Here is a 12,502-nt window from a genome sequence, read left to right as displayed (position 1 = left end):
AGTTTTTTAGTACTTTTTTGTGCTGAAAACGCCCCCCTCGGCTAATACACGAGTCATAGTCCAAGAACATGGTGGGAGAGGGAGAGTGGCTGAGCAGCGGGTCACTGGAGGCAGGAGCCTGTGCCTGCTGCTAAAGAGAAATTAATATTCACTGCACTGGCAGTGAATATTAATTTCTCTTATAGTGCACACAGTGTCAGACACAGCCGCCAGTTTCCAGCAGCTGCCAGGCTATCACGGGTGCGTGCTACTTAAGAGTTATGAATATTCACCTCTCTCCACTCCCATAGCCGTGGAGTGAATATTCATTCCTTTAATGAACGGGGACATGTGATTGTTTGGCCGCAGGAGCAGCTGGCACCAGAACAAGATGCTGCGAGGGCACGCAAAGAAGGTAAGTAGGATTTTTCTTTATGCTTTCCTCATTGGGGCCATGCATACAAGGATCGGGATGAGGAACCATGAACCCAAGGATAGGGATGAGGAGCCATGCAGACAAGGATGGGGATAAGGAGCCATGCATACAAGGATGGGGATAAGGAGCCATGCATACAAGGATGGGGATGAGGAGCCATGCATAACAGGATGGGGATGAGGAGCCATGCAGACAAGGATGGGGATGAGGAGCCATGCAGACAAGGATGGGGATGAGGAGTCATGCAGACAAGGATGGGGATGAGGAGCCATGCAGACAAGTATGGGGATAAGGAGCCATGCATACAAGTATGGGGATAAGGAGCCATGCTGACAAGGATGGGGATGAGGAGCCATGCATAAAAGGATGGGGAAGAGGAACCATGCATACCAGGATAGGGATGATGGGACAATGCAGACTTGCCTTATATTTGAGTCAATAAGTTTTCCCAGTTTTTCGTGGCAAAATTAGGTGCCTCGGCTTATACTCGGGTCAGCTTATACATGAGTATATACAATATTTTACACAGGAAAGTTATAAATATTTGTACTGTGTTAGCCAGTAGACAGAATTCCTCAGTGGTTGATACCTTTTAATGGCTAACTGAAAAGATGGTAACAAATTGCAAGCTTTCAAAACTACTCAGGTCTCTTCATCAGGCATTGACTAATACAAAATTTGAAGAGTCATTTATGCATGACAAGGCACAGAAATAATGCAATAGATAAGACAAGTGACGTGAAGCAGAACTATCATTATGGGAGAGGGAGAAACAGTTGTGGCTGTAAATATTGGAACAGTTCATAGATTAGGAGTGTGAAAGTTTTATTATCCGGTGAATGAGATTTGATCCATGGTCCTGATGCCTCCAAATGGTCTGAAATGTTGATGTAGAAAGACATAAATCATGGCAATGACATTTGTTTTTTTCACTTAAAAAAGACACCGAGACGGCGTTGAAATGCATTGTGAATAGAAAGGATTTTCCTCATCATCTTCATTGAATAATTCATTCACTCCAGCAGTGCCTCCCAATAGATGATGTCAGGGCAGAGAAGGATCTGGCATCCTGAATTTCAGAGGCTAATCCGTTAGTTCTTCCTGTAGATAATCCTCTACTAGAGGAGTCTGGAGGCGACGCTCTCATACAGACCACAGGAAAGCTGGAATATATGTGTGTATGGGGGGGAAGTCGGGAGAGATGGCTGTCAGTAGTACAGTGCATCACCGGAGCCATCAGAGGCTTATATGTTGTATGATCACACTGATGAGAGGTGCTTAAAAAAGTTTTAAGAGAAAAATAAACATCACAGTTTCAGCAAAAGAGAAAGAGAACATTCTCCATTCTTGATGAAGACATTTTATTTATCTAAGGTAATTGAAAAGAGCCTCCGTTATTTTATGAGACAGAGAGAGAAGATAGCCTCCTCCATTATATCTGGGGCACACCGAGAGGAGGAGCCCTGTGTTCCCCATCGACACATCAATATATATCGCCATGACAGCTGGGGCCTAACACTTAAGTCCTAGAATTATGTCATTATAATTATAAGGCAAAAACAAACAAGATAAAACACAGCTACATTCAGTGCAACGATAGAATGTCTCCATTACATGTACACATCAGACCGCAGATTACAGCCCCTCATACATCTATAGCACCGGCCCGGGGCCACATCTCCAGACCTGGGAACCTGACCCAGGAGGTCGGTGCTGTGTCCCGGGGTCATCTATTCCTGCACCAGGAATGGTGAATTTACTGAGGTGGGTGGTGATATTGTGTGGGGGGCAACCTGTAGTATGGGGGGTGACGGTACTGGGGGAACATTATACTGTGTGGGGGGCTTCATACATTCAGGATAAGGGTGGATAAGGGGCATTACACTGTGTGGGGCCAATAAAGGGGCCCTGTACTATGAGAATAATCCGTTCCCTCCCTGTCTCCCATAGTTGGGTCGTGTATCTATTACAGGAAACAGCATAGAAACGTTATGATTCTTATAAAGGGGCAACAAAGACCCCAAAAGAGTCTCCTCAGTGCTGAAGGGGTTAATGTCCCCCCAGCCCAGTAATGAGGAATCTCCAGCACCTACCTCCACCCGCAGAGCCGCACTCCACATATATGGCTGCTCTGTGCGCACAGGACCTGGGATGAGGTCACAGGAGGGGAGGAGTCAGGGGTCACATGATCAGAGGCGGAAACTCCTCTTCAGTCAGTGACATTTCCGCCATTATTTGCCCTTCACATTTGGCTTCTGCATTGTGGTTTCGCATGGACCCCGTTAAGGTCCACGCAGTCCTTGATTGGGTTTAACTGAGTAAACTGAAAGTGTTACTGAGATTTCTTGGCTTTGCAAATTTGTTTCTTTAATATTTTTAACATTACAAACACTTCAGTCACAGCCAAGTATCTAACTGACATGACTAACAAGAGAAAAGGTTATTCGACTTGGTCAGCCGAGGCAGTAAATGCTTTTTCTGATCTCAAGACAGCTTTCTCTAAAGGTGCTGTCACACTTAGCGATGCACCAGCGATCCCGACCAGCGATACGACCCGGTCAGGATCGCTGGTGCATCCGCTAGTGAGCTGCCACACAGGCAGATCTCACCAGCGACATCGCTGGGGACGGGGGTCGCTACTTACCTGTCAGATGAGGCGATCCTGCGTCCTCCCGCCCGGCTCCACGCTCGTCGCTCATCGTCACAGCAGGAAGCTGACGACGAGAAACGGTCCAGGCCGTTCTCGCGCGATCAGCGATAACCAGCGGGGGAGCCGGTCGGAGGTAAGTATCAGACAAAACCATCACAAAAACCAGTGACGTTATAGCGATATCACTTAGTGTGACAGGCCCTTAAGTCTCCTGTTCTTCGCTACCCTGAGGTTGATCTGCCTTTCTTTGTCTAGGCGGACGCTTCCGCTAATAGGATGCCGGCTGTTTTTCACAGAAAAAAAATTGTGTATCTCCTAGGGATGAGTGAACGTGCTCGGTGATACTCGGTTATCACTCGAGAATCACGGTGCTCAGATGTACTCGTTACTCAGCGAGCGTGGGGCGGTGCGCTATGTAAAACTCAAATCCCCACCACGCATTTTAGGAGCCTGTTAAACAGCCATTAAGCATGCCGGGGTTGTGTGCACATCACTGTAATGCCGTAGCCATCTCAGTATTATGGTGATTGGCTGGCCTTGTGACATCAGGGGTTAAAAAAGAAGAGGCGCCGACCAGCTCAGCACACTGATATCATTGCACAGCTCTGTGACACTTTGTATTGGAAGGAGGGAGTGCTTGTCTAGGCCGGTGTGTGCACAGTAGAACGAGTCAGAGGCCTGTAGTGTTGATACTGGTGCTGAATCATACTAACAGCCCTTCTAAGGCTAATTGTTTGCTTTGCTGTTTGTATCACGAGTAATCTGAATTTTAGCCTATAGTGGGAGAGAGTGACATGATCCAATCTTTAGACAGGGATTAGGACTGTATAATCAGAAGAGAAACCAACTGTATAAACAACAAAATTGGCACGTACACAATTAGCATAAAATCCTCCAAAATAAAATTGTGCTATAAAGACAAGAATATAACCAAATATAATTCATATAAATTTACTAGCAATATTTTTAATAATACAAATATATTTAAAATATTATAGCTAAAAGAATTCTATAAACAGCTGATTAAATGGAGCAAGTGTAATAATAATATTGCTTAGAAACCCAAATAAATGTGATAAATCTATCAATATACCTTATTACAATGTGATGACATGGAAACCCATACAAATAATAAGTATAATATACCTTATTCCAATGTAATGGAAATGACATATTACATGAGTAACAAAGAATAATATATATATATAAAAAAAATAATAATATATATAATAAATACTAAAGTGCTAAATTTGCACAACAACCATATACTCTATATCTCAAAGTGCAAAATTAAGAATTACGTGATAAGTGTAATAATATTACAATATATAATTTGTTTAACATAGTCCAACATAGCAATGAACACAGTACTTTTTCCTATCTTGAAAAAAGGGCGTTCATAATGGAATGAACAAAAAGGCAACTCCCTTGGAAATATATGGACCTACATAGAAGACGGAGTATAACGCAAAAAAGTCTCACACTTAAACATCTAATGTTGCTATCAGAATGAAGTGCATAGCACAAAGCATAGCGAATTCATGCAAATGCTTTGCAATAAAGTGCTGTGTGCAGAAAAAGCATGGGGGATTTTGCAGAAAGGTGATCATGCTTACCCATGAAAACAGTGCATGTGCGAAGCGTCCAGCCCCAAAGCCCCTACGCACGTTTCGCGCTAGACTTCATCGGGGGGCATTAGATGTTTAAGTGTGAGACTTTTTTGCGTGGGTACTATTTTTCATGCATTTTCTTGGGGCTTTGTAAACTTATTTTTTGTATTATTGCATTTACCATACATGTGCGGTGCATCCATCCCCTTCTCTTTGTAGTGTCATATCCGACATCTGATCATATAATTGTATTTTATAATGTACACTTTTTATGCACCTGTATTAATAAAGAGCAAATAATTTTTGACATTATAACCAATTATTGTTATTGACTCCATGGCGTTATACTCCGTCTTCTATGTAGGTCCAAATATATAATTTGTGCAAAAAAAGGCAAAATGCACTACAGAAAGTCATTAGAAGAAAAAGTGCTGATATTCTAATTTTGTGAGAAACACCTGGATTTGCCAACATGCAGCACAGCCCTAAGGCTATGTGCACATGTAGCGGAACTCCTGCGGAAGTTACCGCGGGAATTCCATTCCGCGGAAAAATTGCATTTTAAATTCCCGCGATTTTCCCGCAGAAAAACTATCGATTTCCAAGCGTAATTAGCTTGCAGAATGCTAGGGTTTTCCAAGCGAACTGTAGTATCGCTTGGAGAACTGATTGACAGATTGGTCACACTCGTCAAACATAGTGTTTGACTAGTGTGACCAACTTTTTACTATTGAGGCTGCCTATGCAGCATAAGTAGTAAAAAGATCTAATGTTAGAAATAATAAAAAATATATAAAAAAATCGGGTTATATTCACCTTCCGGCGTCCCGCGCAGCCTTCCCGGGCCTCAGCGATGCTCCCGTTCCCACTAATTCCTTGCGAGACCTTTGATGACGTCGAGGTCTCGCGAAACTGTAGCGATCTCGTGAGGAATAGGGATCACTACAGTATCGCGAGACCGCACCATCATCAAAGGTCTCGCAAGGCATTACAGGGAACGGGAGCATCGCTGAGGCCCGGGGAAGGCTGCGCGGGACGTCGGAAGGTGAATATAACCTGATTTTTTATTCTATTTTTTACAGGGATATGGTACCCACAGCCCGGAGGACAGTCTCCTCTCCTCCACCCCCTGGGTACCATCCGCAAATGTTCTGCTTACTGTTCGCATGTTGGGCACAGCCACATGCGGAAAGTAAGCAGAACAATGCATTCCTATGTGGGCGGAATCCCCGCGATTCCGCAAAATTAATGAGCATGCTGCGGCTTTTTCCTCGATGCGATTTCGCCGCGAGAAAATCCGCAGCATTAGCACAGCATTGCGGAATCCCATAGGAATGCATGGGATGCTGTTTTTTTGCGTTTTCGCAGCAAAAAACCGCTGCGAAAAAAACGCGACGTGTGACCACAGCTTAATCCCGCAAAAATAAAATTGTGCAAGGCAAAATGCACTATAGAAAGTGCTTTAGAAGAAAAAGTGCTGCAGTGCTCAAACAAAAAGTGCAACTGTGCTAGGTACTGCAGGATTAAATTATGTATGCCAAGAGTACTGCAGTGCAGTTTAGTAATATAAGGTGCTGAAGTGCAAAACCGCTATAAACATTGAAAGGCAAGTAGATAAAACTATCAAAATAAAAAGGGGCTACTCATATCTAAATGCAAACGTGCTCCAGGTCCCTACGTGCGTTTCAGCGCTAGCCTTTTAGTATGAGTAGCCCCGTTTTATTTTGATAGTTTTATCTACTTGCCTTTCAATGTTTATAGCGGTTTTTGCACTGCAGCACCTTATATTACTAAACTGCACTGCAGTACTCTGCATCTTGGCATACATAATTTATTATATTTGGATTAACCCTTTATACCCTGCAGTACCTAGCACAGCTGCACTTTTTGTTTGAGCACTGCAGCACTTTTTCTTCTAAAGCACTTTCTATAGTGCATTTTGCCTTGCACAATTTTATTTTTGTGCACCCTGTTGGCAAATGCAGGTGTTTCTCACAAAATTAGAATATCTTCAAAAAGTTAACTTGTTTAAGTTCAATACAAAAAGTGAAACTCATATTATAGAGTCATTGCAAACAGAGTGATCTATTTCCAGTGTTCATTTCTGTTAATGTTGATGATTATGGCTTTGAAAACCCAAAAGTCATTATATCAGTAAATTAGAATATTTTATAGCACCCGCTTTTAAAATCCAAAATGTTGATCTACTGAAATGTATATTCAGTAAATGCACTCAATACTTGATTGAGGCTTGTTTTGCATCAATTACTGTATCAATGTGGCGTGGCATGGAGGTGATCAGCCTGTGGCACTGCTGAGGGGTTATAGAACTTCAGGTTGCTTTGATAGTAGCCTTCAGCTCGTCTGCATTGTTGGGTCTGGTGTCTCTCATCTTCCTCATGACAATACCCCATAGATTCTCTATGGGGTTAAGGTCAGGCGAGTTTGCTGGCCAATCAAGCACAGTGATACTGTATTTTTTAAACCAGGTATTGGTACTTTTGGCAGTGTGGACAGGTGCCAAGTGCTGCTGGAGAATTAAATTTCCATTTCCAAAAAGTTTATCGGCAGAGGGAAGCATGAAGTGCTCTAAAATTTCCTGGTAGACGGCAGTGCTGACTTTGGTCTTGATAAAACAAAGTAGACCTACACCAGCAGATCCACTCTCTCTTTCCCATGTGCTGACTACTCCCGTCTGTGATCTCTTCTTTGACCTGTCTACCCCATGTGCTATCCCCCTTGTCTGCTGTCTCTCTCCTTCCTGTGCTGTGTTCTCCCCCAATGTGCTGTCCCTATCACCCCTGTGCGCTTTCTCTCTCCCCCATCTGCTGTCTTCTCCTCTCATGTCATCTCTTCTTTTCCCACGAACGAAAGTTCATTTTAAAAATTGTCTGAGTCTGACCGGGTACAGAGCATACCACATCTCCTGGGCAGGGGAGGAAGCAAAAGACAATACTGACATTACAGCAGGGGATCACAGAGGATTCATTTTGGGAGGTAAAATATTTCAATGACTGTTTTTATAAAATATTTTACCTCACAAAATGTATCCTCGGCAATCACTTGCTGTAATGTCAGTAACACAGATGTATGGCGTATAGCGTGTGCGTGTGTACGATACGATACACTTTATTGATCCCGAGGGAGATTATGGTATCACAGCAGCATTACAACAGCATTACAAACAAAACATTACGAACAGCATTAATACATTACATTACAAACAGCATTACATAGAGTAATTACTAGACACAGATCCTGCCCATGACTAACCACAATACGTAACAAACAAAGGTACACAAGTCTCTGATCCTTTACATTAGTGCGCCGTCCCTAGGTCATAGCCATCTTTCATCCTTAGTGAATTGTTATACATCCCCATGGTAGTAGGCACAAACGATTTCCGGATTTTCTCCTTCTTGCACCTTAGTAGGATTAGACGGCTGCTGAATGTGCTCCTCTGATTCAAGAACTGCCCATATAGTGGGTGTGTATTATTGTGCACTATAGCCCTGCACTTCTTTTGAATCCTATCTTCCACTACCTCTTCAAAAGAGTCAACATGGAGGCCAGCAGCCACACTTGCCTTCTTGATAAGTTTGTTGAGCTTATTAGTGTCAGCTACTTGCACACTACTGCCCCAGCAAATGATAGCAAAAAAGATGGCGCTTGCTACAATGGACTGGTAGAACATTTCCAGCATTTTACTGCACATATTGAATGACCTGAGCTTCCGCAGAAAGTACAGTTTGCTCATTCCCTTCGTGTGAATCTTCTCTGTATGAAACCTCCAATCAAGTTTGCTGTCAAGGTGAACCCCCAAATATTTGTAGGTCTCAACCATCTCCACCTCCTGGCCAGCAATAGTGATCGGTAAGTAGTCATCTTTTTTCCTTCTATAACTCACCACCATCTCCTTGGTTTTCTTCACATTTAGTTCTAGACAGTTGGTCTGGCACCAATCCACAAAGTCAGAAACCACGCTTCTATATTCCTCCTCATCCCGGTCCCCCACAATGTCCCCTACAATCACTGAATCATCTGAGAATTTTTGGAGGTGACAGAAATCGGATTTAATTTGAAAGTCAGCTGTATACAATGTGAAGAGGAAGGGCGACAGCACTGTACCCTGAGGGGCTCCCACACTGCTCTGTACACTGCCAGATACCACCTCCTCCATCCTTACAAACTGCGACCTGGCCGTCAGGTAGTCGCTTATCCAGTTCACCATCCCCTCATCCACTGCCATATCAGTCAACTTATTTCGTAATAAGAGCAGCTGTAAGGTATTGAAAGCACTAGAGAAGTCAAAGAACATGGCGCGTACTGCAGTTCCATCATTGTCCAATAATGAATGTATTGTATGTAGCAGAGACACTACAGCATCATCCACCCCCAATTTCTGCTGGTACACAAACTACAGGGGGGTCAGTGTAGGCTCTCACCCTTGGCCGCAAGTAGGTAAGTACTATTCTCTCCAACGACTTCATAGCATGCGATGTTAAGGCCACTGGACGATAGTTATGTAGGGAAGTTGGAAAGGTGATCTTGGGAACCGGCACCAGGCAGGTGGTCTTCCATAGCACTGGTATTCTCTGAGATTGTAGGCTCCTGTTAAACAGGAGCTGAAAGACATTACACAGTTGGTTTGCACACACTTTTAGGCTTTTAGGACACGTGGACTGAGGCCATCAGGCCCTGCTGCTTTGCCAATGACTAGTTTATGAAACTGTTTCCTCACAATGTCAATGCTGCCGATCGTTCCTCAGCATTTTTAATTTTCCCCTTTAAGTCCCTTTGTATCAATTTCAGTTTCTTAGTATCCTTCATTTTAAAGGCCAGGTTTTTCTCATTTAGTAAGTATTTCAATTCTTTTGTAATCCAAGGCTTGTTATTTGCATAACATTGAATCTTTTTAACTGGTACTACAGTAACAGTACAAAAATTTATGTAATCAGTTACTCTCCCGACAATATCATTTACATCATCATGCTCTCCTCTGTCGCATATCACCTTCCAGTCTGTGAGGTCAAAGCAGTCTTGCAGAGTTTCCTCAGCTGCAGGAGACCACTTCCTGATTAGTTTTATTGTCGCTGGTTGTTTGCTGACAACAGGTTGATATAATCGAGACAATAATATGAGGTTGTGGTCAGATTTCCCCGGGGGGGGGGTAATGCAGACGATGAATAGGCATCTTTATCATTTGCATAGAGGAGATCCAATATACTGCTGTCCCTTGCTGCACATTTAACATATTGATAGAACTTTGGAAGAGCCTTTGAGATCATGACTCTGTTAAAATCCCGAGATTAATGTTAACGAGTTTGGGTGCTTTGTCTGAAGCGAGCCAACACCCCCAACAGTACTTCCCTAGCTGCCTCTTGGCTAGCAGATGGAGGTATATACATGACTATTGCACATGACTATCGCAATGCAAATGGAGAATTCTCTAGGTAGATAGTAAGGCCTAAGGCCAACTGCTAGGAGTTCAATGTTTTGACAGCAGTGACTTTCCTTAAAAGTTATGTGCCGCTGATTACACCATCTGTTATTAATATATAGTATAACCCCCCCACCCTTCTTCTTACCACATTTGGCTTTGTGTCTATCAGCCCGAACCATTTGAAACCCTGGGATTGAGACACTTGAATCAGGAATGTCCCCATGTAACCAGGTTTCTGTAAAGCACATAAGACTGTATTCCTTGAACTCTGTCTGGGCTTTACACAGAGCTAGCAGTTCATCCGTCTTATTTCCAAGCGAGCGCACATTGCCCATGATGATTGACGGTACTGATGGTTTAAACCTTCTTCTCCTGGACTTCAAATTTTTTCCTGCTCTGCAGCTTCTAAAAGGTCTACACACTTCACAGGGAACCTGTGGTATGGCCACAGCCGGAGAAGGCTTCAACTTGCTCAGCTCAAGAAGTCGATGTCTTGAATACACAACACGTTTAGTGACGGGCTTAGGGACTGCCAGCCGATCAGTGACCCTGTCCTTCGCTCCAGTCCTCACCTTGACTGATTGATTCCCGTGTCCACCTCTGTACACAGATGGCTGCTTCAGTAACCACCAAGGTAGAAGCTGTGTGTATTGAGGAACCATAGCTGACAGAGGCTGTATAAGGCCGGGGTCACACTGGCGAGGAATACGGCCGAGTGAGAGGCGCTAAAAGCACACATTACACACGGACCAATGATTCTCTATGGGTTTGCTCCCAACAGCCGTATATTTCTCGGGTGTATTCTACGGACCGTGCCAATCGCAGCATGCTGCAATTGTCAGCGTACTACACCCGTAATACGCCAATGCAAGTCTATGGGTGCGCAAAAAATGCGGATGACACACGGACCACACGTGTGACCTGCGAGAAATACGCAGGTCTTTTGGCTGCTGCCAGGAAATGGCACAATCCATCATCAGGAAGCTGATACATGCAAATGAGCTCAAAAAGCGCTCCAGACATCCAGGAAGTACGCCTCCATGGAGTACAGCAGCGTCATGGCGTCCACTTATATTAATGTGGAAATGCTAATTGTCCTGGTGCAGGAGCGTCCCGAAATATAGGACCAACGTGATGCCCATTATGCCAACCGGGCAAGAAAGGAGGCGTCATGGAGGCGCATATGTAGGCAGATGTTCCATGACTTTGGTGATCGGCCACGTGAGGAGCAGCAGAAAATGAGTAAGTACAACTCAAAAAATGAGTAAAATTACCGCACACCTAAAAATTTATATAGAATCAGCACCCCCTTTTCTGTGCTTCTACTTTTTTCCTCATGAGGCCGTTAGATTTTGATGTGACACGTGGTTTGACAGTGCCATAATTTGGGTCAGGCCACAAGCTCCTCATCCTCCAAGACAAACAAGTTATTAAGTGTAGTTACTTGATACATCAACTAATGTGACCCTGTGTATCTGGCTTGTATGCCCCAATTAGATATGCCACCATGGGTAGAAAGCACACCACAGAAGGCCCCATGCCTAGACTACTGGTAGCAAAAGTGACCTATCAAATATGTGTATTTGACAATATTTCCTGTCACATTGCAGTGGAAGATGTGATGAGACGCTGGCGAAGCATCCGGGACCAATACCGCCGGGAACGTCAGCAGCGGTCCAGGAGTGGGGATGCGGGCTACGTGAAGAGAAAGTACATATACTATGACCACCTCTCCTTCCTCGCCCCAATTCTGGATCTCAGACCGTAAGTAGATACCTCACACCACATTACACAGATACTTTACAGGGCCAAAAATATTTAGTTATTTTTGGCTCTGTTCTATTTCATAACAGAACTCAGTCCAACCTGACGGACAGAGGAACTGGCTCCGAAACCGACCCCATCATCGACCCTGTGTCTGCAGGGGAAGAGGTGGCTGGCCCATCTTCGCCCCCTACTAGGAGCATGGCAGAAGATTCGAGTCAGGAAGTGCCACTGCCTGCGCCCCATAGCCCACCACCAGGAACATCTGGTGCTGCTGCAGCATCAGAAAGAGCAGAGGAGCAGGGCAACATCAGCAGCAGCCCAACTGGCCACATCCAGGGCTCCCCACAGCCTGCTGCCACATCCCGGCGAGGAAGAAGCCGAAGGCGGCAAATACCTGCCACTGATACCCGCACTAATGTGGACACTGGGGTCCTAAATTATTTAGCCAGAGTAAATAGTGATGATGGGGAGGAGGCATACTCATGCAGCCTGGCCAATTATCTCCATGCCCTTTCCTGTGAGGTCAGGCTCCGTATTAGAGGATGTTTTCAGATCCTGCTTGATGCGTGCACATACCCCAATACCCCCTACGAATTATTTGAATATATTGAGGTGGC

General features: G+C 44.3%; 1 pseudogene; it reads right to left on the bottom strand.

Moving 5' to 3' along the window:
* The window catches only part of LOC141055963 (uncharacterized), a 231,667-nt pseudogene that overhangs the window by 24,318 nt on the left and 194,847 nt on the right, over positions 1-12,502 (bottom strand).

This window comes from Dendrobates tinctorius, unplaced genomic scaffold (assembly GCF_039654945.1).
Source record: "Dendrobates tinctorius isolate UK_male_01 unplaced genomic scaffold, ASM3965494v1 ptg000192l, whole genome shotgun sequence".
Taxonomy (NCBI): Eukaryota; Metazoa; Chordata; class Amphibia; order Anura; family Dendrobatidae; genus Dendrobates; species Dendrobates tinctorius.
Note: the sequence above shows the minus strand (reverse complement) of the source record. Positions and strands in the feature narration are given on the sequence as shown.